General features: G+C 48.2%; 1 protein-coding gene across 10 annotated transcripts in view; it reads left to right on the plus strand.

Moving 5' to 3' along the window:
* Positions 1 to 1100: 1100 nt before the first annotated feature.
* Positions 1101 to 22442, plus strand: part of DAG1 (dystroglycan 1) — a 47214-nt gene continuing 25872 nt past the window's right edge. Inside the window, exons 1-4 of one of the 10 annotated variants that reach the window (XM_081160834.1) lie at positions 1169 to 1455; positions 7742 to 7803; positions 11702 to 12042; positions 12579 to 12640. The gene's annotated coding sequence lies outside the window, so the exon portion shown is untranslated. Of the gene's footprint in view, positions 1595 to 7741; positions 7804 to 11701; positions 12043 to 12578; positions 12641 to 22442 lie in introns of all 10 variants that reach the window. The other 9 variants (XM_081160833.1, XM_081160827.1, XM_081160828.1 and 6 more) reach the window with 9 other exon arrangements.

Consider the following 22442-nt stretch of genomic DNA (forward strand, 5'->3'; position numbering starts at 1 on the left):
GCTGATAGGCAGTTAAGGAGAATGGATCACATTCTGAAAGTCCCAGGGCATACAAGTCCCAGCCAGGTTAGAAAGTGCTTTTTCTAATTAGAACAGAACAATCACAGTTAACAGAACATGATTAATATTTCTTGTAACTATAGTTAACAATCACCGTGAACCAGGCACGATCCACATCTCTGCCCTCACCAATAGGAGGGGAGACTCAGAGCTATCTGGACTCAGGGAGAAACCCTGGGCAGGCAGCGGCTAGTTCTGTGTTCAAAATGCTCCCTGACAAGAGTGCAGGCCTGGGAGGGAATAGACACATCCTGTGCAGGGTTTGGGGAAGGAAAGGCAGCAGGGCCTACCACCGGTCCCATCCCCAGACCCATCTAGTGACTATTCAGGTCCTGTTACTACTGTCAGGTCCCGGGGCCTTGGGGTAGGGGCTGTAGGTAAGCCCTGGGGAGAGCGAGAGCCCCTTTAGGACCCTCCCCTTGCAGGGAGACTGGCCTCAGCAGTGACCTCCCTGCCCAGCAGTAAACTCCCCACACCCTGAAAGAATGCGGGCCACACAGGGTGACCAAGGATCAGAGCTATTTCTGGCCCCCAAGGAGGCACTGGATTCCGGCGTTGGAAGCAGGGAGAGGGGGTGAGGGTCAAGCCTGAGGCGCTTCCCGAGGTGCGGGGGTTGGGGCCGGCTTCCCGCCCTTCCCGCCCTCGCCTCGGTTTCCCTATCCAGGTAAGCGCCGGGCAACAGGCCCATCTGCCTTGGCAGTTGGGAGAACGCTTCCTGATGGTTTTCATGGCTTAGGAATGCCTCTCGATTTGCGTTAGGGGCAAATCAGGGGGGCGCACTCAGCCGACGGGTGGCCAGTTGTGGCCGGGCCGGTTCTCGAGCCTGACCACCCCGGGTGGGTTGGCTACGACTCAGAGACCCAAGAGCCTGGGCTTGGGCGGGGCGCCCTTCCCCCACTCCCAGTTCCCAGCGCTCCGGGGACCCGGCCCGGCCTGGGCGTGTCCCGGGGACGGACCTGGCTGGCATAGGGGCGGGGCTTCCAGGAGGGGCGGGTCTTTCCGGACGGGGGGCGTGGCGGACCAATGAGCAGAGCGGCGCGGACGGGGGGTGGGGCCTGTGCGCGGGTGCGGCGCGCTGCGGGGCGGCGGACGCTGGCAGAAGCGGGCGTCGCGGGGACTGCCGGTCGGCGCCGCCCGGAGCTGGCCGCGGGATTGGCTACGGTACTCGCGTGTCAGGCGGTTGCTAGGCTCCGGCCGCGCGCCCCGCCCTCGCGCTCGGCGCCCTCTCACCGCCCGGTACGTGCTCGCGCGGAGGCTGCGGTGCGGGGCTCGCGCTCCTCGGGTTCGGCGGCGGCAGCGGCGGTGGCTTCGCGCCGAGTCCCCAGGGAGCGGCGGCGGAGGCATCTCGCTGCCAGGAGGAGGGAGCACCTGCCGCGGCCCGCCCGCCGGCGCTCGGTGAGTGCGCCGCCGTGCCCCGCCGCTGAGCCTGCCAACCCGGGCCCCCATTCTCGTCGCCGGCGGAGCCTTCCGAGGAACACCTGCTGCTGCTCGCTTTTGGCCTGGGGCGGGGACACAGTCGCGGACGTCCTTGCGGGTGAGGCGGCGGCGCGGCCTGGGCAGGACCGCCCCCCTGCTCTCGGTCCCTCAGGCGAAGGCTCGGGGCATTCGGTGGCTGGGCCGGGCAGCGCGCCGCGGCGATGGGCAAGGCCTCAGCCCTGCCCGCGCGCTCGGGAACGCGGGGCCTGCGCGTCGGCCGCGGGCGTCTGCGGTCTGTGGGCCGCCTCTCGGCTTCCAGAGAGGGTCGTACGGCCCAGATGGGTGGAAGCCCGAGATTGGGGGGGTCCAGTTCCCCCCCCCCCGCAGGAGGCGGGGAAGGGCGCCGCAGCCGCTGGGTACTGAATTGCTCAGAGCCTTGGGGTCACCTCTCCCCCACCCCTTGAGCTTCTTTGGAAACCTGCTGCCTTTTCACCTTTCCCTTGGTTGGAAAACCAGATTAACCCGCGCGTATTTTTGGGAAATGTCTCCGGAGAAAATGCTCTCTGGGCTTAAAATCTTTCTGCCATGAATTTCAAGTTAACTTCATACAAACTCAACTGCTAATTTAAAATGCACATTTTAATCTCAATGATTTGAGAAGATGTTAGATTTGTAAACTGACTTCAGAATTCGTTTTAATAGTGACCATGAAGTTTTGCCTTGGTGGGAGCTGGAGCCTGGGACACCACGTTTATAGCTTGGAGTTCTAACTTAAGAGCCCCGCCTGGTGTTTCCCTAAATAAGCAAGTAGAAGTGATTCCTGGCATGGAACCCAGACTGTGCAGTGAGTCTTGTGTTTATAGGACATAAGTCCAGATAAAGAGTTGGATGTGCTACCAGGTGTTTTGGAGTCTGGTGTAGATGGGATATTGTAACTTTATCAGGTTGTCCTATCCTTAGTGTTCAGTGACATGACACTTTTGGAATGTCTCTGGTTTTAAAAAAATTCAGCCACCCTGGGTGGTGTGACTCGGTTGGTTGAGCATCCGCCCCTGCACCGAAGGGTCACTGGTTCGATTCCCATTTGGGGCACATGCCCAGGTTGTGGGTTTGATTCCGGTTGGGGCGTGTATGGGAGGCAGCTGATCAATGTTTATCTCTCTCTCTCAAATCAGTAAACACACACACACACACACACACAAATTCAGCCTTGGAGGCATAAAAATCTATAGATCAAATATGAGGTTGAATTGAACTTTGTTTTTGTTTGCCTTGGAGCAAAGGAATGAGAGCCCATGGCTTGCATGCTTAAAGGAGACTGAAGAGCCATTTCTTGCAGAAATCAGATTTGAGGAGGGAGATGGATGCATAGTGTGACCCTTGTTCAAAGCCTGTGGGATACTGTACGATTGTACTATAAGGACTACTATATAGACAGCAGACACCAGGTTGGAACATGAAAGCTGTGTTGATATGTGCCTCTGTTGAAAGAGGCAGAGGGCAAGTCTTCACTGTTCTGAAAATTTAATTTGGCATATGCATTCATTCATTTAACAAATATTTAGCTTTAATACCTGCCAAATTTTGTGGTAGGTCCAGAGGGCCCATGTAAAAGAGGCTGGTCTGCCCTTTAGAAATACGGTGTGGAGGGCTGTAGGGGTTAGGGAACCTATGATTGAAGGTGTCTGCCCACTAAGTGTACTCATATGGTGCTTTGGGAGCCTGAGGATAGGGGGAATTCCTGAGCTGAGGCTTGCAGGGCCAGCAAGAATTAGCTGGGGGACAGCAAGGTCGGGCACAGGGAACCACATGTACATGAGCGCCTAAAATAGCACCTGCGAGTCCTCCAGCTTGACAGTTGGGAGCCCTGGGCCTTTCTTGTGCTGAGGAGTTCAAACTTTATATTCAGGGTGCAGGAGTCTAGGAAGGCTTTTAATCAGTGAAGTGAGATGGTCCAAACTTGTGTTTAGAAAGATCTTGCTGGTGGCCACATAGGTAGAGACAGGGAGGGGAGAGGGTCAGGACCCTCTGTAAGGTCAGCCAGTGGAGGAGAGATGGGGGAGGAGGAACCAGCTGAGAAGGGGCTGAAAAGGTTGAACTGCGGGGATGCCAAGCTGGGGGGGAGGCCTGTGTTCAGGAATGTGTGGGTCAGAGGCCTAAGCATGACCAAGAATTTTAACCACCTCCTTTGCAGGTTTGTTGGTGTCTCTTAAGCATTGAGAATGCTAGGAGTTGGAGGGACCCTGGGGCCACTTTGACTGGCTGGGATTGTTGTTTAGGAAAGGAGAGGCAGGGTGTTTGATTGTTAAAAACTTTCTCAGTCACTTGAACTTGGGGCATTACATTTCTCATTGGCTCCGGCTGGTGCATTGACCTGTGAGAGTAGATGTATGCTTGTCCTGAGGCAGATGAGAGCATGTTCAATGTTTTTCCTCATAGTTATTCTAGCCTTTCCTGCTGTCTCAGTCAGTTATACTATGGACCTATAGCAGCCACAGTTGGTGGCCTCTAGTGTTTCTGCTCTATGTGCACCATTGCTGATGCTTATAAGAATCTGAGAATCTTTTATATTGGCTGAAGAAACTGAGTCACAGATGAAGGAGTGTTCCCAAGGTCATATAACTGTCGTCATGTGGCAGAGTTAGGACTTGAACTCAGATTGAACATTTAGCTATACCCATCTGCATTTGTGTTGCAACAAACTGACAACAGTGGCCTTGGTTGGGTGCTTCTCTGGCAAAGACCAAGCCCAGGTTTCTGGTGGTGGGCCGAATGCCAGGATGATACAGGAGAGGTGATCAAGAACCATCATGGAACTCTAGGAACATGCTGTGAGGGGCCCATTCTTAGAAATGAGGGCTTGTCAGAGCCTTTCTGGAGCCTGTGCTGATTGCTCTGGGCACCATGCTCAAGTAAGCCACAGAGCTTGGGTCCCAGGCTGGGGAGGGCAGACTTGGGGAGCACTGCTTTTGAGTTGGACCTTCAAGAGGGATTCATGGTTTGATTGGTGAAGGAATGGTGGCAGGAAGGTCACAGCTGTGTGGAAGGAAAAGAGGTGAGCAGGGGCAAGGGGTGGGAGGGAGAAGACTGGGCACCTTTTCTGTTTGTTCTGAAAGGGTGGTTGGGTTGCTGCCAGAACGGCACATGTAGGAGTTTGTAGTTATGTAGGAGCAGAGAACCTTTTTTTTTTTTTAAATTTATTGATTTTAGAGAGAAAGAGGAAGGGGGAGAGAAAGAAAAACATGGATTTGTTGTCCCATTTATTTATGCATTATTGATTGATTCTTGTATGTGCCCTGACTGGGGATTAAACCCACAGCCTTGGTGTATGGGGATAACACTCTAATCAACTGAGCTACCTGGCCAGGGTGGAACAGAGAACTTTGAAGGTCTTGGAGAACAGCTGTGTTGGGATCAGCTCTTGGTTTTAAGAGGTGAATCCCCAGTGTGAGTGTGGGGACTGGGCTGGAGGCAAGATGGTTACTGCTGTGCTCCAGTGGGGAGACAGTGAACCTGAACAAGGACAGTGGTCAGCAAGGGAGTGGAGAGAGAGAGAAAGAAGGTTCAAGATGAGTTGATTCAGCAGACTTTAGGGGCCTGAATGGTGCTGGTGTCGTCAGGGCTCTACCATTGTGTGGAAGGAGCAAGAGGTGACACTGAAAAGGTAAGGATATAAGGCAGCGTCAGCAAGCATTGGCGCAGACCTGAGAGATTCGGACTATGGAGGGCCCCTAGACTACAGAGAGGGGGGAAGGCTTGAGTCTTTGTGGCAGGCAGGCAGGCAGGCAGGATGAAGGGATGTCCTTGGGTGAGCAGAAAAGAGCAGAGGAGGGCAAGAACAGGCCAAGTCTCAGGACTAAGGAGTGGACAGGCCGGGAGCCAAAGGAAGTGTCCCCTGGGGACAAGGAAGGCAAAAGGTTGACTTGAAGGCTGAACTGGGCCAGTGGTGCACCCTGAAGATTCTGAGTGGGGTAGTACCTGTACCTCTGGTGTTTAAGGGTGAGAAGCCAAGAGTACCAGTTTTGAGCATCACAGGGGTGCAGTTGAAGGAGATAGAGTGGGGTGGCAGAGAGTAATGTTGAGGAAGGGGTGAACTTATGAAGGAGAAAGCATGATTTGTTGATTCACTTGGTGGGGTAGGAGACCATTGTGTTTTAAAATGTCTACAGTTTGGGAGACTCAGAATTGGGGCAGGGCGATGTGGCTTTATGCTGGATTCAGGGAAAGAATTGCCATTGGCTGGAAGACTTGACCTATGCAGGGCCAGCTAAGGGTGGGTCGTGATGGTGTGAAGTCAGAGCCCGTTTACCTACGTTTGTTTTTTTGAGTTGGATTTACTTTGGTCATAGCCTTCTTGATAAGGGGCTCACAATTAGCTTAGCGGAGTGACAAGTGGTGATTGACCCATTTTGTGGATGAGCAAGAGTAAGAGTGAGACCTTGTGATTTTTTTGTTTTTTTCTAGCTTGTATAGAAAGTCAGTGATGAGACATTTGTTCAGTATCCAGGTTCCGAGGTGTGCTGTTTAAATTTGAGCCATTGCAGAGTGTGACTGGAGGCATCTAGAGTATCAAGTAAGAAATACTGATATGAACATCTCAGGGGACTCAGATGGGGACTAGAGAGAGACATTATTGAACCTCCAGGGGTCTCAAAGTGAGAATAGATTCACGTAGTGTGTTCTTCAATTTGTCCTGTGTGTTGGTCAAGAATTTCTCCCTCCTTTTCTGGAGTAAGTTTTCTGTTTTCTTCTTCTTTGTTTTACTTTTTCCTTATTGATTTTAGAGAGAGGGAGGAGGAGAGAGAGAAACATCAATTTGTTCCACTTACTTATGCATTCATTGGTTGATTCTTATATGTGTACTGACCGGGGATCAAACCCACAACCTTGGTGTATTGGGACAATGCTCTAACCAGCTGAGCTACCAGGCCAGGGCTGGGGTTAAGTTTTCTTCCTCTTGCATGTTCAAGAGTGTTTTCTGGGCCTTTGCCAGTGTTATTGTGCTGCTTCCGAAGCCCCATCTTTCTCTCCTTTCCCGTGTTGACACTCCAGGCCTCGAGTAAGGTGATGGCAGTTTTGAATATACAAATGATTAATCTGGTCACTTCACAGTAGGCCTTTGTGTGTCCATGACTTTGGGTATTAATTTTTTTTTTTCAAGAGTACATTTATTAAAGCCGGAGACAGTGAAACAAGGAGGGGCTTAGGACAGAAGAAGCAGGCAGGGCTGCTTTGGCTTTCTGGAAAGTTATGGGAAAGAAGTGAGCCTAGGCCAGGCTGCTGCAGCTTACCGGAGAGTCAGAGAGAAGGGGTCCTTGGGGACAGGTTCAGGGGTTTAGTCTGGACAAGCTGCCACTGCCCATTGCTCCTCTGGTTACAAGTCTCGTGGGGTCCCTTAGAGTTGAGGAGATGCACGCTTGTGCGGGAAGAAGAGAGAGGCGCAGTTGTGCTCCTGAGAGGGAGAGAGCTCCCCTTTGGGTATTAATTTAAAGCAGTTTTCCTGTGAGTCGAATGACCTGCTTTGCCTTTTGACCGTCCCTCTTCTCTCTGATCATTAGTAATACTGCTCAGATAGCAGTTTCTGTAAATAGGATTTTAGAGTAGTTTACAAAATTACACCAGCCAAAGGGCTTAATTTAGCCTTAATGAATAGGCTTTCTTATTTTCGTATTTCTTAGGTTTGATAGCTAAGCATTTTCTTAGCCCTGCTCTGGCTCCGGGGTGGAAAGATGGATGGGGTGCAGCGGTATGATATCATAAACTGAGGGTTTCTGAGTTGCTGAAACTGTTTGTTCTGTGTTCTCTGTTGGAATGAGTAAATCTGAATGAAACTTCAGCAGTATGTTGACTAAATTTATATTTACATTTTAAAAGCAGGATTCTAGTGGGATCCATCAGCTGAATAGAAAAAATCACTTTTATGACTGAATGTTTTTATCCTACACATCATGGGTGCATTTAATAGTGTTGAGGCTTTGCTTCTCATTTATACCTTCTTGAGCTAATTATTTTTTAAAATACTGCTGTCTAACTTTTAGACGTTGGAAATAATTTTATGTTTTGGAAACTGTAATTTTTGGTTGTGGATTGACTCTGTAGAAAACACTCATTTTCTCTGTCACCCTTTGACAAAGAAGGGCGACTAATTGGTGGAGTGGGCAGGAGCCTGAGTGGCACTCCCCACTCCTCTTGGAGTTGGCCGTTGCGCTGTGATTCTCTTTCAGGAGTGGGCACTCACCAGTGTTGGCTCCCTCTTTCCCTGCAGGGCCGGACCTCTGCTCTCTGCGAGGATAAGGCTCATAAAGCAGCTTCGCACCAGAAGGCGAGGTAAGGTTCTTGGGAGAGGTTTCTGCAGAAGAACAGTGGTGGATAATAAACACGTCCTTGGCAAAATGATTAACCATGGAGTTTAAAACTATGGGGGGGAAGCTGTATCGAATAATACATATATTTAAACTAAGAAATGTGGAAGGTGAAGTAGAAAGAAAAGTTCCTTGTTCTCCCAATTTTATTCTTTAAATGGGAAATGCCAACACATGGTACAAATCCAAACATTTCTAAAGGATTATACAAGGGAAAGAGATCTTGATTCTACCTATTCCCTCAGTTCCCCACCCTGGGAGCATCGTTATTCTCCGATTCCTGGGTGTCCTCCAGAGATGGCCCTTGAGCAGCACTTACGAAGTTGAGGTTAAAGTATAGATTTAATTTTTATTCTGCTTTTCCCTTCCTAGCATTATAGCATGAACCTTTTCCTATAAATAAAACATTTTTTATGGTTAACCTGTTCCAGTTCTTAGATGGGTAAGTTGTTTTAACTATGGTTATACTGGGTGATGTTGCAGTGAACATCTTTGTGCATAGAGTTAGAGTCTTTTTCCTCCCACCGTAATGTTAAGTGTAAAGCTTTCGAAGAAGGGCGGCGGGACGCATTTTGCGGTGGCGCTCCTCCATGCCCGCGGGCCGGGTTTGCACCGGCTTTCCTTTTTAAGCGCCGTGTGCCTTTCTCTAGTCCTTTTTCTGTGGCTTGCATGGGTGCGCACTTTTTATGGCCACATAGAGGCCCGGACTCACAGTTCCCTGCTATTGGGGGTGTGCGTGGCCATAGATTCAATCTACCCGAGGCAGTCACAGCCCTTGGATACCCTAAGTGTAGGCAAATGTGCCAGCTGAGGGGAAGGGAGCTTGGGGATGACGATGAGTGAAGCATGTGGAAGGATGTGTTATATTCAGGGAAATAGTGTCCAGTGTCCACTTGGTCCCCTGTTTTGGCATTTGCTCTTCACTTCTGTGGGTGTTGAGTTTTTGTATATGGAGCATGGGAATCTACAAACCACAAGTACCTCCTACAGAGCCCTTTCTAATAGTTGGTATATGTGTATTGAAACAGATTAGTGGAATTGGAAGATGTTGGTTTTTGCAAGGGTTGTGGCCATTTCTTTTTTAATTCTCAGTGTGCTGAGAGCGTTTTCCCAGGCATTCTAGGGGTTGGTAGGTAGGGGCTTACTTAAGAAGCTTCCCAAGGCTCACTATGGCAGAAGTGAACCAGTTCTGTCTTAGTTGACATAAACGCCTCTCTTACTTAGCTCACTTGTTCTCTGGGGCTGGGTTGATTGTCTAGCCATTTTTCCCCAAGAAAAATGATATAGTCAATAATGGAATTCAAGAGAGTGTTTCCTTTTTAGTTGGCTCTTAATTGGAACCTGGGACACCATCCATTTTCTGGGCCCTTGTTTTACTGTGGAATGCTTCCATAAAACGTGCATCTCTCATCACTGTGTAGACTCCTGCTTAGCTGGAAGGTTGTCTTGGCATTGGACCTACCCTGACCTCAGGGAGCCTCGCTTACTGCATTTCTTAATACTGGAGACCTGCTTCATGAGCAGTCCTTGAGCAGAGGTCGAGCTGGATCTTGTGGAAAATGAGGAGGTATAGAGACTTTGCTCTGCCTCTTTGTTAAGCATGTTTCAGTAAGTGTCCTGTATACATATATTTTTATTTTTTTATGTTTTTATTGATTTTTAGAGAGAAAGGAAGGGAGAGGGAAGAGAATCAGCTGCTTCCTGCATACACCCTGACCAGGGATCAAACCCACAACCTGGGCATGTGCCCTGATTGGGACTTTAACTGGTGACCTTTTGGTGCATGGGATGACACTCAACCAACTGGGCCACATTGGCCAGGGCAATAAGTGTCTTATATTTTTAGACTTTCGGGCAGTGTTGCCAAGATTGAATTGCCTGAGTAGAGAAATTTGGTAGGAGGAAACTAGAAGAGAAGCTCTTTATTAAAGGTCTAAAAATAGAATTCATTAAAGTCACAAATAGATAACAGTAAGATTCGTGTATTGTTTTCTCCTCCTCTGGATTTATGCTACCAGCTGTTGCTTCTGCTTACCTGGAAAAGATCACAATATTTTGTCAGAAGGGTCAACAATATAGACTTAAAACACAGAGTTTGCCAGTCCAAAGATGTGCTTTTTCCTGTTTTAAAAGTAGTTTAAAAAGAGGCTGGGTTCCCTGGCACCAGGAAGAAATCCTTAGCAGGAAAAGTTCATTGTTCTCCTTGCAGTGCTAGCCCTGAGCTGACGGGGCTTGTGGTGTCCCTGTCCCCTCAAAGCCCTGAGATTTTTTCCTTCTGGTTGGGCATTGCTGACCAGAGAGGAGACTCCTATGCAGGCCATTTAATCCACCTGATTCAATCAGATGGCATCTCAGGTCTCCATTCTGTTTTTTTAGGAGAGGTTCCTTTTTATTTTTTAAATTTTTAAAAATGTATCTTTATTGATTTCAGAGAGAGGAAGGGAGAGGGGAAGAGAGAAACATCAATGATGAGAGAGTCGTTGATCGAGCCTGCAACCCGGGCATGTGCTCTGACAGGGAATCAAACCAAGATCTCCTGGATCCTGGGTCGATGCTCAACCGCTGAGCCACGCTGGCTGGGCGGGTGGGGTTCCTTTTTAATTCACGCAGCTGGGAAGGAAAATGGCTGCTCATACTTCTTCTTATGCAGGCCTCTGATTCTCCGGGCTGCCTGTGCCCTTTCCCTCCATGTGCGGGGGTGAAGGAATGTCCTGGCCTCCCCTCTCCTCCGGCCCTGAGCTTCCAGGGAGAATGGGGCCCATTGTGGCACAGCCCTTGGCTTCAGTGTCAGGCCTGCGGTGGCCTCTCTGTCCGCTGTGGTTACTGGGTGCTGGGGGTCCAGCAATGCAGTCACTTCCTCACATGCTGCCCTGCTGTTCAAGAGTGTTCTGAGGGTGGCTTATGCTCTGTTTGCCTCTGATTTTGTCATGTCTTGATAGACATTCTTGTGGACCCCTTTGTGGGCCTGAGCTCACTCTTGCAGCAGATTTGAGGCTGTATTTGGAGTGGGAGGCCTGTTGCCCCCAAGAGTGGCTGAGGAGTGCTGATCACAGGAGGCTGGGCTCTCCCTCCAAGCTTTTCTTATGTTTCGAATCCACTGGGAAGCATAGAATAATGCTGTGTGTGTGTGTGAATGAAATTGGACTTTAAATTCTTATTTTTTAAATTAATTTTGGCCTTCAACTATGTCTCAATAAAGCTGAGAAAAGATTATTTGGACCTTAATCAACTTTAGAAATCGTTGAAGATGTGAAATGCTAGAATGTGATTCTCCAGGCAGGGGAAGCCAGAGGGACTCAGCTTTTTAATAAACAAGTGTTCTGGATATGGGTCCCTTTCCTTGTCACCAAACTGCCTTACCAGTTGGATGGCTCTTCTCCTGACCTCAGGCCAGTGTGTCCCTGGGGAGAATGTGTGAGGTACTTATGGTTTTGGTGAGTGGCCAGATAGAGACCACCAGCTGCTGCTTTTTCAGGGGTGTTGGCTTCAGACAGGGAGCCAGATGTGAGATCAGCTGTTGTGCTTTAGCAGGTTCTGGGAAGAGTAGATGTCAGCAGAGTTGGTAGGGAATGGAGAGGGCAAGGTCAGGCCCTCCTGGGGGTGCTGAGGCCTTTTTCTACCTGAGGTCTCTCTTGCATGGGTGGCTGCTGAGAAATTGGCTCCTCTGAACCCCAGACAGGTAGACTTGGAATAGTCCTGGAATTGTTTGTGATCTTCTGAGTAAAAACTCCGTTCTTTCCACAGTGCTTCACTGTGTACGATTTCTTTGTCTTCTGTGGAAGTGTCTTGTGAAAGGAACAGCTGGCACTGGCCCTGCCCTGGATGTTTGCCTTCCTCCTACCTTTTATCTTCTTTTATTACAGGAGCAAAATCTAGACTGTTTTATCCTTCTGCCGGAGCAGAGTGATACTTTCCTTTCCTCCGTATTAGGATTGGAAGTCGCGTTTTGTTTTTATCAGCTAAAGTGCCGGCACTGTGATGAGATGGAGTTGCGCTTCTAAGGAGAACTCTTCCTTCCTGATGGTGCCTGCGCATTCTGTGGTATTTGGTCACGACCTCCTGAGAGGTGAGGTTTCCCACTGAGGACCCTTGCTTTTCGACAAGACAGGCACGATTTTTGGCCCAAGGGTGGTGCGGTTGAACAATGAAAACACTGAATACCCTCAGCACTGGACTTTGGGCCTGAGGAAGGAACCTATCAGAGGTACTGAGTCCCCTGGGACCCCTCCCGTCCTTAAGTAAAGCCCTTGATCTCTCTGCCTTAGTAAAATCGGGACTGAATGTCCTCCTCGAAAGATGCTCAAGTAATGTCCCTGCACCTCCCTAATTGCTACTTGTTATTATCACAGCTGTCCCTTTTCTTTCTGGTGTAAATTAAGAGTGTGATATTTAATAAAGGCTGGACGTATTTCTTAGGTTGAATGATGGGTTCAAGGGTGGTTTTTTTTGGTGTGTTTTATAATTACATACGTGATAAATTATTTTATGTGTACCAAGTATTTTATTAAAAAAAACAAACCTAGACTTGAGCCCATTGGTACTTTCCAGAAAGCAGCTGTAACTTGACTGCTCGCCCACCTGTGGAGCTTTGAGTGCTGTGGTGTCTTACGGGGCGGGTGCTCCTCGGAGACACTGGCCACTGTCAGGATGAGAAAAGCACTAAAATAGTTTGGGGGTGAAGGTCTCTGTTAACTAGACAACAGTGTTTAGATGTGTAAGGAGTCCCTTTGATGTGCCCAGGTTTGTTTTCTTGAACCTCGCCAGTGACGCAGAGGAGCCTGGACCGACGGGCAAGTTGCCGTGTGAGTTGACTGACTGGATGTGCTTTGTTTTGTTTTTTTGTAGAATGTTTATTTCTGTTTGAGTTATTAACAGCAATGCATGCCTCATGTGACCATACAACTTCCTGACTGGGTAACTTATAATAACTTTGACTTTTCAGCCAACAGATGCATTAAAATGAGACCTGGAGAGAGTGGGTGTTCCTGGTTGAATGGTGGGCAGTAGCAGACTGTTCCTGGAACCTGTAATTCAGCTGAGCTGTAGGGAGGGAACTCTTTAGAGTTGGAACTGTTTAGAACAGGAATTTTAAGGGTTTTTGTTTTTTTGTTTTGTTAATACAGTGAACTTAATATGGAATGCCTGAACCTTACTCTGTGAAGCCAGCACCCTCCCTGAAACCTGAAGTTTAGGGCTTCCTTGACTCCTTGTGGGCCATGTCGAGTGCTGAGCTCTGGGGTGTGAGGACCAAGAGGATACAGGCACCAGTGTCCAAATCCTGAGCAGAGAATAATTGTCATAAAGACAGAAATTGGGTTCCAGTCTCCAGGTGATGAGGGCACTGCAGTTTTTGAGTCTCTGTTGAGGGAGAGCTGCTCTGGGTCCCCAGTGGAGAAGGCTGCAGGTGATTTCCAGATAGTGAAAGGCATTTGCTCTCTGACCTTTGTGTTAGAGGCAAGTGAGGGTGGTGGGACTGTTGACTGTTATCAGATAAGAAAAAGACATGTTACCACCCGAGGGGATCTTAAAATAAAGCTCTAGATGCTCACTCCAAATCCTCTGATAGAGTAGAGGGGAAGTAGAGCCACAGGGCTGCTCCCAGCCTTGGAGCTCGGAGAAGGCCGCTGGACAGGAGCTCACTCTCAGGACAGAAGAAACCCCACTGTGGGTTTCTCTCACAGCCACTCCAGGCTCCTTGTCGTTGGGGGAGATTATTGACCTTGGCAGTTTTATTTCAGATTTGGATCTGGGGTAGAGAAAGCAGAACACAGAGGTGTGCCTGGTGATATCCATGTTCCTTAGCTAGCTGCTCATGCAGGTTGTCTGAAGCACAGAAACGTCACACATAAGAGCTTAGAGGTGACTGTCTTAAGATGATTTGTATGTTGTATGTATATTTTAAAGTGTTTGTGTCAGGTCCTCTTCTAAGTGCTTTACATGCTTAGCTTACCTAAGGAATCTATGTTTATAATTGGAAAAGTTAAAGAAAAAAGGAATTTGATCTAGGAGGTGTTTAAGATTAAATACTGACTAGTAAGCAGCCTTCCGAGATAGGCTAGCCTGTGGACTGTGGACCCCTAGTCCCTGACAAGTGACCTCAGGCCATCAGTACTGTGCCTCTGAATCATCATAAGGGGGAGGGGAGGGCTAGGCCTATCCCAGGGGGTGATGTGAGGAATTAGGGAGAGGACCTAGGAGAGCTGACAGGAAGTTGTAGGTTATTTTCAAAGCCAAGCTGACATTTGGGTGGACACTTTCCAAGGGTGAACCTGAGTGAAGAACTCACCCTGAGTGGAGGAACTTGGCTGGTTTGCTCTGTTAATCCCTAAGTCAGCTGGAGGAGATAGGAGGCAAGGGGTTACTGTGTGGGAACAGTGAGGCGTGGGAACTAGAGGCTACTGTGGGGCCAAGTGGACTGGCTGTTGTGTTAGGAGAGAGGTTGTTTGAGGCTTAGGAGGGATTCTCATGGTGATTGCTTATCACCTGGGGTACTGTGGAAGCCTGGCGTACCCATCTGTGAAATGTAGGTGGTGTTCCCGATGGCTTGAATGGTTGCCTCAGACTCTGTCCTATGAGTATTGTGTTTTACACATGTTCCCTGTTTGAAAGCTATTTTGGAGGAGTTTCCTGCTTCTCCATTTAGGGCCCAGCCCCAGCAGTAAGGACCTGGAGAAATGGGTAGGGCTAGCCAGAATCTAGTCTTTCCCCCATCAGTGTCATCAGGCCGCGTGGGCTGGGTGAATGGTGGCTGAAGGTGTGGGTATGTGGAGGGCTGACAGTATTGCTTTAGTGTGGCTCCAGGTCCAGGAACTTGTCAACTTGTAGCTTTCTTGTGTGCAGGCCTACCTCAGTTTACCCCAGAATTTGATGGATAGCCTATGTCTGGTCCGAGGGTGACTGCTCACCTTAGAGACAGAGCTGCTGCCTGATACACTGTTGCTGTGAGGATCTGGGGGTACAGGTCTGTGTTCATGGCCACTTAGCCCTTTGTATTATACTGAGCCCATTGCCCTTCAGCAGGGAATTGCCCCTGAGAAGAGGTGTCATGTGTTGTGCAAGATTTACCTGGCATTTCTCCACTTCTGGGCACTTAACATGCACCTGTGGTGTTTTTGTTGTGCTATTATTTCACACATTTAAAATTTCATTTATTTTATACTTGAATAATTTCAAAGCCAAGTAAATTCAGATTTTTGCCTCCTATATGTCCACCAAAGGTGCTTAGGTCTAAAGAAGTAGACCAGGGTTTTTTTCTTGTTTTGAATTCATGTTTTCTGAGGGCTGTCCTTTGAGGTAAGGATGGCATCACTGTGAGGCTTCCTGTGTATCTTCTGATTGGTGACCATGGATCTGATCCTGAGAGATGCTGGCTTCAGCCTGCCCGGATCTGTGTTTCGTGCTGGGAACTCTGAACATGGTGCTGCTGGCGTTTTTCTCCAGGAGGGAAGGTTCCTGGGAAGGGAAGATGAAACTATTTTTAATCTTAAGCAAACATAGCCCAATGTAGTAATTTCAGGCCCCAGTGTTTGACATTTTCTTCCATTATAACCCAAGCCACTTTTAAAAACAAAGTCCTTTTTTGTATATTGTGTGTTTGTAGTGTTTCTAGAGGAAAATGCTTTAAAAATCCCCTCATACCTTATAAACCTGAGGACTCGGGGTCCTGGTGGGCTGCGTGTTTTGAATCTTGGAACCCAGAATGCTAGTGGACGAAGTGCTGGGGTGTGAGGTAAGTGGGGGGGGGGGGTTAGGGTTCCATAGCCTGTCACAGTTTACAGAGCTCATCGGATGACTTTGTCTTACGCTGTGGGTGAATATCCTTGTTGTGCCAGGGAAGAACTGAGGTCCCGAGAGGGGAGGTGCACCATGCCCCGCCTTCCTTTTTCTAACTGCTGTTTTTTTCCATTTATATGGCATATATTTTTGTAACTTTTAAATTTTGATATAATTTCAAACTTACAGAATAATTGCAAGAATAATAAAAGGAACTCCTAAATGCTTTTTCCTTGAGTCACCATTTGTTACATTTTGCCTCGTTCGCTTTGTCATTCTCATTTCTAGCTGTACACTTTCCCCCTGAACCATTTATGAGTAATGGGCAAATATCATGCCCCTTTATTGCTAAATACTTAATTGTGCATTTCCTAAGAATAAGGACATTCTGTTACGTAACCATAGTACATCTACCAATATGAGGAATTTTAACATCAGTATAATATCTGATCTGTATCTGTATTCGGATTTCCTCAGTTGTCCATTAGCATCTTTGATAGCCTCATGAGTAGGCATGAGATACTGGTTTGCCCTGATGTTCAGCTCTGGTTAAGGAGGTGCCTGGCAGTTTTCTCTACTGTACAGTTGCTGTTTTTCCCTTTGTTTGAAAAACAGTTTATGGGGGACACTTTGAGGCTATGTAAATATCCTGGTCCCCTCAAACTCTGACCCTTACTTTCAGCATCCGGTGACGCTTCTGAGGCCATCATTCTTTCTGTATTGGTCATGTTACTCTAAGACGTTTCCTCATTGCTTCACTTACTGATTCATCGCTTTATTTATATTAGTTCATATCAATAACTTGTTGAATGTGATGCAGCTCATTCTTGTCACTGCTCATTTTGATGCCTAGATTGTTCCAGGTGTGGCCGGTGCAGGTCCCTTCAGGCTGGCTCCTGTGTTCTTTTGACATGGGCCTGTCATTGAGCACTTCCTGTCAGGCTTTGGTGCAGCAAGACATTCCAGGCTCCGTGCCCCAGCCTGGCATCAGCCCTTTTCACAGGGAGCCTTGGTTCCTTTTAGTTGAAGTGGCACTTAGATACCAAGATATAGATGCATGACACATATTTTTATTTATCGAAAGCCTTCTCAAATAAATATAATTTGGTATTCAGTTGTTTAATCATGTTGCAGCTGAATAAAGGATTTTCGTGAATGTCTAGTTCTTGACTTTTTTTTATAAGTGGAACAAGTGACACATGATATTAGCACAATAGGATGGACTTCAGCAACAAAATAGAAGAAGACCTTGCCTGCTCAAAAATAATTTATTTCTATTTAATTGTCAGGGAACTTATCAGAACCATTGAGCTGATTTCTAAAGCGGAAGGAGACACTTGAATGCCAGAGCCAGGGACCCTTGCTCTCGACTGTGGCCTGTACGAAGCCCAGCTCCATGAGGCAGTGCCCATGATACTGTTGTCAGAGCTTTGAAGTGACAGTGCAGTGTCCCTCAAGGCAATGTGCCCTGGTGTTTCAGGTGGTCTTTGACATAGCTTTCCCCCAGAGGGGTGCTAGTGTTGTGGGAAGACATGGGTCTGACCTGTGTCCTCCCTGTGCCATCATTAGACTATGTGAGCAAATCAGATCTGGCCCCTGCTCTCACTATTCTTGGGATTTTAATGAAGAAGGAAAGGTATAATGGCAGGCCAGTCAGCTGACGGAGGGCCAAGGTGGGCAGCTTTCCCAAAGAAGCAGCATGTAGGGAGCCGGGAGCCAGAGGGTGAGAGGTAGTTAGAAAAAACTCCACTCACCAAGTGCTTATGAGTACCTTTGTGTGTGCCAGGTAGTAAGGGAGGACCTGATCGCTGGCGAGCGATCATGAGCTGCCTGGAATGCAAGAGCCATGTGATGGCAGTGGTGCTGGGACAAGTTAATCTGTTGAACCAGCTTCAAGTCCTGGCTCTGCCTCTTACTTGGTGTGGATGTCAGTTTTTTTCGTGTTATAAAAGAAAAATTAGCTGCTTAGCAGGGTCTCTGTGATCCAGGGTCACGCCAGTTTTAAGGCATTGCAGCATCTGGAGCATGATATTCCTTATTTGGCAGTTGAGCTCTGGGCAAACCATAGTCATGGAAAGAGGCAGTCTCTAGAGAGCACTTCGTCTGTGCAGGCATTGGGCTGAGTGGCTGATGTGTCACCATCAGTTCATCCGGATAGTGGACCTGTGAGGTCAGTGACAGCACCGTCTCCATTTCACTGATGAGAAGACAAGCTAAGGCACCACCTGGAGGCCAACTACGGATGCTTGGGCTCATGCCACAGAATCAGAATGGAGCCAGGGACTGCTGCAGCTGCTCTGACCTGAGGAGGGCTGGGGACAGGGAGGAGGGCAGGAGGGAAAATAACTTCAGTATCACTCCTGGGACTTAGGTGAGGTGCCAGTGCTGCCTCTGAGCAGCTCTGGTGTGTTCTGTGATGAGGGGCCAGGACACCTGGAAGAAACTTTCTAGAGGATCTGGAATCGGGGATCCGAGGTGAAAATTTCAATGCAGGAGTCCTTGCTCCGGTGAAGATTGGCCAGGTGTGTTGGGCGGAGGGTAAGTCCCTGCATTTCTGAGCTCTTTTCCTCAGGGGTGCACAGTTTTCAATTCCTTCAGTACCTACTCTCCCTGTGGTGTGGGCCCCAGACCATGCTGCCTACCTCCTGTACTGTTTCAGAGCTGCTGTGTCTTTAGAGTAGGGTTTACAATTGGTCGGAATCTGTGTCTCCACTCAGTGACATCAGAATCTTTGGGAGGGACACAGGTATCAGCTTTCTAAGTCCCCTGCCCAGGTGACTAATGGGCAGCCAGGGTCTAGAGCTGCTGCTCCAGAGCCTAGCAGGACTTGTGTATCCTCAGTTGAAGTGAGAAGCCAAGACTCTTTCTCAGAGGCAGAGCTGGGTATTCAGAAGGTGCCGGTAAACCTGCCCACTGGATGGACCAAAGTTCGTCTGAGGAAGGTGGTCGTGGGGAAGCAAGCCTTAGGTGGCCTTGGGTAGCCAGTGCATCAGAAAAGGGGTGTCTCCTGCCTCCCTCTTCCTGGGAATTCTCGTGCCTGGCACTGGAAAGGTCTAGTTGGTTTTGAAGTGCAAAGGGAAGAAATGAACTTTGGTATAGTGCCATGTTTGAGGAAAAACATTGATTTGTGTCAACCCACCGATCAAATATTTGTTGAGCACCTGTTCCATTGGAGGGCTGGGTTGGCTGTAGTGGGAGTAAGGGGAACACAGTTGCTGTTGGAACACCTGCGGCTCTGTGTTCAGGAGAACACGCTGTGGAGTGGACTCAGTAAGTGAGTGGCAGGGAGTGGGGCTGCTAGGATAGAAGGAAAAGCACTCCTGGAGGAAGGGCGGCCTTAGGAGAGGAGGGCATCAAGCCTGGTCCTGAGGGTAGGCAGAGACCTGAGGGTTCAGTGGACGTCTTTGCTGGACAGTGGTGCAGTGTCCTAGCCCATATCATCTCCCAGGGAAGGCCAAGGGAAAGCAAGTGTCTGCGTGGACCCTCCTGTGCCTCCCCTCCCTGTACTCTTGGAAGGGCAGACTGGTCTAGGAAGTGGAGGTCACACTCTGAGTCCTTGGCTTTCCCTGATTGGCGCTGACCCGCACTCTCCTCCACCCTGTCCGGGTCCTGCTGTCTAGCCCCCGCTGCACAAGCCTGAGTCCGGGACCCAGGTGAATTTGACCCTGTTCTGACTCTCAGTGGATACCCAGTCTAGTGGGGAAAGTTTTTATTGAAAAACAAGGGAAGCTCATGTTTCTTGAGACTTTAATTCTCTAAATAACAACAAGGTTTTTAATTTTTATGGTGTTTTTCATTTGTGAAGGGATAGAAACAAATGGAATGGAGTTGGAATTAAAGAGCAGATGGGGGAGGTAGGGTGGTGTCTGATACTGAGCAGGTGGTCAAATGTGTTGAGTAAAAATCATCAAGGATGTATATTCTTGGTTTGTTTCTTTGTTAGAGCTAGGTGCTTATGGAGAAAGAAAAGCACATTTTGTAGAAGCAAACAGTAGGTGTTTCTGTGGTATTTATCCAGTGTTTTTCCTCCAGAGAATGAAACAAACAAGTATCATTTAATTTGCCATTTGCCCAAGTTATCTGTGTTCATGTTGCTGATCATTGAAGCTGGTGTTATTTCATTCATATTTGCCTAGAAAACGAGGCTTCTGAGAACTTAGATTTTTTTTTCTCCAATTTTAATTGTTACCTTTTATTATTTTACAATATATTTCAAAAAATGCCATTACAGTTGCCTTAATTGCTCTATAAGACCTTCACTGAAGTTTTTTTTTTTTTCTGGGAGAACTTAGATTTTTAAAATAATTTTGTCTATTTCTTTAAAGAAAAACCCCACAATTAAAAAAAAATCCTGTTGGCCAAAAAACCCTGCATCGCTTGATTGCACCTGCTGTTGCTCTGCTTTCTGGAGTGCTGGGACCTCTAATAGTCGCTTCCTCTTTCTTGTCCCATAGCCAGAGGACGGCCACAGCTGAGGTTCTGGTGGTCGGGACCACTGCTTTCCTGTTGAGGAGTAAATGAAATTAGAACATGTTCACTTTCCTTCAGAATGTTTTAGAAATGATTTCTTAAAGCCTGCTGTGTCCAGGCCCATAAGAAGAGCCATGCTCTAGCCATTGAGGGGCCTTGGTGCCATGACACTGCAGTTGGTGCTGTGGAGTCACCCAGCAGAACATGAGCCTCAGGGAAGTACCCAGGACCAGCGGGTGCGTACCGGTCCTGTGCAAGGTGCTTGCTGAGTCTCAGATGACTGTGGAGGCCTTGTTGCTTCCTCTGTCTCATGGTCAGTGTCAGATTTAATACTTAGTAGTTAGTCTGTAAAAGCAGAAGATAGCTGACATCTCTGGATGCTTTCATTGTAACTATTTTGAAAAACAGATTTGCAGACTTTCAGTTTAGAATTGTTTCCAGAGCCAACCGCCCCAGAAGCTGCTGCTCAAGTTTGCAGCTGCACTAACCTTGTGGTGTAGAGGTGGAAACTCTTGTGTCAACATTATGCGGCGTGACTTCCTGCTGCTTAGCCCTTCTGCAAGTAGAGTTTGAGTGACTTTTTGAGGTGTCTGTGGATTATGAGTTTATAAAGAGAGCTTGCTTAAAGAACAAAACAAGAAAACCTCCAGCTCTCTAGATAAATGCTGCTGGCAACTGGCGAATTGGCTGTATTTTTAGTTCTTTGTCCCAAAGAAGCCTGCATTTCCCTCTGGTCATTTGCTGAATCTGTCTGGTGATGGTGTAAGGCTGGCAGCGGACTGGAGGGCTCTACCTCCCTTGGGATGAGAAGCATCTCCAAGGAGTCTGTGGCTCCCTCTTTGTTCCCTCTCCAGTTCTAAGGCAGGTTGATGGGTGGGACACCTGCTTGGGTCAACCAGGTCCCAGAAGGGATCCCACGGTGGGATCTACAGAGAGTGAGTGAGGACTACTGCTTTAGTGACCATTTTTTCAGCCAGGAAGGTGATGTTTCAAGCCCAGTCTATCTTGTTGCCTTAGGATGAACAACTCTGTGTGGGTGGAGGGCACTGTCCCTGGTCCCTGTTGGGCGCTGCCCTGATTGTCTTGCCTTTGTATCTCCCACTTCCCCACACAGAGATCTTATCAAAGGGTAACCAGGTGGAGGGACAGGTGAAGAGACAGAGGCCTAATCCTGTTTTATCAGTCAAGCTCTAGGGCAGCTTAGACTTAGAAGACAGAATCACAGTTCCATCTACTTTACTCAGTCCCTCTTTTGCCTGGACCTCTCTGCCTTCGTGTTGTGTCCTCTGACTGACCCAGGGAGTCCTGAGAGGCTGGGCAGTGGCTACCCCGTAGCTCTGTGAGGGGCCCTTTTGTTAAGAGCACTGTGTTGCCGTAAATCCCTCACACCACAGTGGAGGTTCCTGCCTCTTGATTAGCTCTGTTCTTAAGCCTCCAGAACTCTTAAGATTCATTGGACAATCTTCTACAATAAGAACACATAAGATACATTTTTTATTTACAAAAGAGGTCCTTTAAGTAGTTACCTGCCAGCACAGATGATTTACATAAAGACTGTGAAAGGCCAGGCGCTTATGTGCTCAGGTTAGAAGCCGGTTGAAGACTCGTGGGAAATGAAGACCAAGCACCTGAAGAATTCAGTGGTGGGCTGGTGGGGTCTGTCCACCTGGGCGGTGGGAATCCATCTGTGCCTGAGAGTGGCCCAGCATGGAAATTCAGATCCCAGCTCTGTTTGGAAAAAGAAAACAGTGCCTTCCATGTATCAGGAGATTCTCGCCACCGCTGAAAAGTATGTTGTAGCTGCTGCTTTCTCCCCAGTATTTGGGAATGTGTAAATTATATATGTACCCTTTGCTTAAGAGGAAGGATCTTTTGCATTTGTCTTTCCCTTATCCCTTATCCCTTATCCCTTTTTGCTTTTAATATTTAGTCCTTGGATTCTAAAATGGGGGAGCCTGGCCGGGCGTGGCTCAGCGGTTGAGCATCAACCTAGGATCCAGGAGATAGGGGTTCAATTCCTGGTCAGGGCACATGCCCAGGTTACGGGCTAGGCAGCCGATCAATGACTCTCTCATCATTGATGTTTCTATATCTCTCTCTCCCCCTCCTTTCCTCTCTCTGAAATCAATAAAGATATGTTTTACAAAAAAAAGGGGGGGGGATTAATTTCCAAGTAATTACTACTGAGTGGAAACCCACTCTTTGCTCTGTGCTAAGGGAATGATCAAAGCCTGCAGAAGGAGGAGATAAGAGGCAGAGGGAGGTGAGGACCAGGGTGCCTTCAAGGGTTCCCTCAGTTCTGTTAACCCTGGTGTCAGTTCATTGTGGCGGAGGGCCCATGGCTGGGATCTGGAGCTTTGA

The sequence above is a fragment of the Miniopterus schreibersii genome (genome assembly GCF_964146895.1).
Source record: "Miniopterus schreibersii genome assembly, chromosome: 15".
Lineage (NCBI taxonomy): Eukaryota > Metazoa > Chordata > Mammalia > Chiroptera > Miniopteridae > Miniopterus > Miniopterus schreibersii.